Genomic DNA, 3,737 nt, shown 5'->3' on the forward strand with positions numbered 1-3,737 from the left:
CCTTCACCGTTGATGGGATAATGCCATCAGGCCCTCCCCTACTCACAGAGCCGGGCCTAAAACCCAGATCTCCTGATTCCCAGAGTGGTATTGGACCCACAGCAGGAACGCACCATTTATAATATTGCGTGATGGAGCTCCAGTGATTAGACTAGACCAACCCTTTTCTTTCAACAGTAGAAAGACTGTGAGCCCCCTTCTAGACTGTGGGCCCACTGTCGGGTAGGGATCGTCTCTATATGTTGCCAACTTGTACTTCCCAAGCGCTTAGTAAAGTGCTCTGCACACAGTAAGCACTAAATAAATACGATTAAATGAATGAACAGTAGATGATAAAACACTCTCCAGTTGTTAGCGCTCACCATCACGTTATAATGATGGCACTTATTAAGCACTTATTATGTGCAAAGCAATGTTCTAAGTGCTGGGGAGGTTACAAGGTGATCAGGCCGTCCCACGGCAGGGGGCTCACAGTCTTAATCCCCATTTTACAGATGAGGTAACTGAGGCACAGAGAAGTGAAGTGGCTTGCCCAAAGTCACACAGCTGATAATTGATGGAGCCGGGATTTGAACACATGACCTCTGACTCCAAAGCCTGTGCTCTTTTCCACTGAGCCACGTTGCTACTCTATGGCTCAAGAGGTACTAGAAAGAGTGATATCCCAATTCCAGATGGAAGAATCGAACTAGAGAATTTACGTTAAGCCTATCGACTTTCAGCGAACATTTGGAAATAGTGGCATTATTTTCCCTGTTCCTGTGCCCGTAGTGACCCTGGCAACTACTTAAAGGGTAGTTGGCATCCTCTGAAGGGGGTGATGAAAATTGTTGAAATGACAGGAGTGAAATCTGTAATGTTCCATGTGTTTCAGACTTTATTCTACTTGTGGCCTTACATTCAAAAATCCAGAAACTAGAGTTTTTTGGAGGGTAGGGGGTAGAAAAGAGAGCAGAGGGGAGGGGAGGCAAGCGCCTCATGAGCAGGGAACATGACTACATACTCTATTATATTGTGCTTTCCCAAACAGTACAGTGCTCTGCACACAGTAAGTGCTCAACAAACACGATTAATTGATCGGTTGGAGGGGGAAGTAGCCATCGATCCTAGAATTATTTCTATCAATGAATCACTGGTATTTATTGAGCTCTTACTTTGTGCAGAAGACTGTACTAAGTGCTTGGGGGAGTACAATACGATTGACGGACATGATCCCTGCCCTCAGGGAGTTTACGATCCAACGGGGCAGACGGACATTGAACTCCCTTACAGGTAAGGGAAGCAACCAAGTATATGGTTCTGTCCATATGTGTTGTGGGGGTGAGGTTGCTTCCCTTAAAGGTAAGGGAGTTTAATATCTGTCTGCCCGTTGGATTGTAAACTCCCCGAGGGCAGGGATCATGTCTGTCAGTCGTATTGTACTCCCCCAAGAGCTTAGAACAGGCTTCTGCACAAAGTAAGAGCTCAATAAATACCAGTGATTGATTGATAGAAAGAATTCTAGGATCGATGGCTACTTCCCCCTCCAGTCGATCCATTAATCGTATTTGTTGAGCACTTACTGTGTGCAGAGCACTGTACTGTTTGGGAAAGCACAACATAATAGAGTATGTAGTCACGTTCCCTGCCCATGAGGCGCTTACCTCCCCTCTCTCGTCCCTTCTCCTCCCCCCTGCCCTCTTTTCTACCCCCTCCAAAGTAAGGTAGGGGGTACCTAAGTGCCAAGGGATTGGGTGAGGCAGTGAGGAGAAAAAATAGTAGAGTGGGGGAATGAGAGACTGGTTCGGTAAGGTTTCCTGGAGAAGATATGATATGATTTCAGCAGGGTTTTGATAAATGGGGAGAGCGGTGGTCTTTCAGCTGTGAAGGGAAGGGAGTTGGAGGGAGGGCGGGAGGGCCATGTAGAATCAGAGGCCAATGACCTGAAAGGGTCTTTTTGTTAAGGTCTACGTGGGTAGGTTTTATTCATTCCTTTATTCATTCAATTGTATTTATTGAGCGCTTACTGTGTGCAGAGCACTGTACTAAGTGCTTGGGAAATACAAGTTGGCAACATATAGAGACGTTCCCTACCCAACATCGGGCTCACAGTCTAGACGGGGGAGACGGACAACAACCAAACCAAACATGTGGACTGGTGTCAAGTCAAGCGCTTAGAACAGTGCTTGGTACATAGGAAGCATTTAACAAGTAGCATGATGGTGGTGGTGATGATGATGATGATGATGATGATGATGATGATGATGATGACGATGATTAGTGGAAAGAGCACGGGCTTGGGACTCGGAGGACGTGGGTTCTAATCCTGGCTCTGCCACTTGTCTGCTGGCTGACTTTGGCCAAGCCACTTTAACTTCTCTGTGACTCAGTTACCTCCTCTGTAAAATGGGGATTAATGCTGGGAGCCCCACGTGGGACAACCTGATTTACCTTGTATCTTATACCCGCGCTTAGAACTTATGCGCTTGGCACATCGGGAGCACTTAACAAATACCATAATTATGATTAATTAAGAAAAGACTTGGAAAGATCATCAGGGCTGACCCCCTACTTCTGGACAGGAGCATAATGTGAGGATCAAAGGGCCTATTCTTTCCTTCAGGAGGTCTTGGGATGGAGAGCCTTGACCACCCAAGGGACCCCCTCCCCCCTACACACACACCAGGATCATGGTTTAGGACAGATCCTCTTGATTCAAGCCACCCATGTCAGGGTGGCTTTATCGTCACATCAGGGGGCACTGTCCCAGCATCCTCTGGTAGGTGTGTACACTGACCCCACATACCCCGGTTCCCTCAGGAAAGTGTAAAGACTCATCGGAGAGATGATGATAGGAGATACTGCATCAGCCTTCTCTCTGATCTCCCATCCTCGTGTCTCTCCCCACTTCAATCCAGACTTCATGCTGCTGCCCGGATTGTCTTTGTCCAGAAATGCTCTGGGCATGTTACTCCGCCCCTCAAAAATCTCCAGTGGCTACCAATCAATCTGCGCATCAGGCAGAAACTCCTCACCCTGGGCTTCAAGGCTCTCCATCACCTCACCCCCTCCTACCTCACCTCCCTTCTCTCCTTCTCCGGCCCAGTCCACACCCTCCGCTCCTCTGCCGTTAATCTCCTCATCATGCCTCGTTCTCGCCTATCCCACCATCGACCCCTGGCCCATGTCATCCCCCGGGCCTGGAATGCCCTCCCTCTGCCCATCTGTCAAGCTAGCTCTCTTCCTCCCTTCAAGGCCCTACTGAGAGCTCACCTCCTCCAGGAGGCCTTCCCAGACAGAGCCCCTTCCTTCCTCTCCCCCTCGTCCCCTCCTTCCCTTCCCCACAGCACCTGTATATATGTATATATGTTTGTACATATTTATTACTCTATTTATTTTACTTGTACATATCTATTCTATTTCTTTTATTTTGTTAGTATGTTTGGTTTTGTTCTCCGTCTCCCCCTTTTAGACTGTGAGCCCACTGTTGGGTAGGGACTGTCTCTATATGTTGCCAACTTGTACTTCCCAAGCGCTTACTACAGTGCTCTGCACACAGTAAGCGCTCAATAAATACGATTGATTGATTAATTGATTGATTGATTGATTGATTGAGAGGAAACCTGGGGAGAAAGTAACAGGGGCCGGGTCGGGCCGGATTTTATTATATTAACACCTCTTTATTAAAAACACCCTCTGGATTATGGCATTCAAAATCCGCAGCTCACTTCTCAGGGGTCAGATATTCATGACCAGTA

The sequence above is a fragment of the Tachyglossus aculeatus genome, chromosome X3 (genome assembly GCF_015852505.1).
Source record: "Tachyglossus aculeatus isolate mTacAcu1 chromosome X3, mTacAcu1.pri, whole genome shotgun sequence".
In the NCBI taxonomy this organism is placed as follows: domain Eukaryota; kingdom Metazoa; phylum Chordata; class Mammalia; order Monotremata; family Tachyglossidae; genus Tachyglossus; species Tachyglossus aculeatus.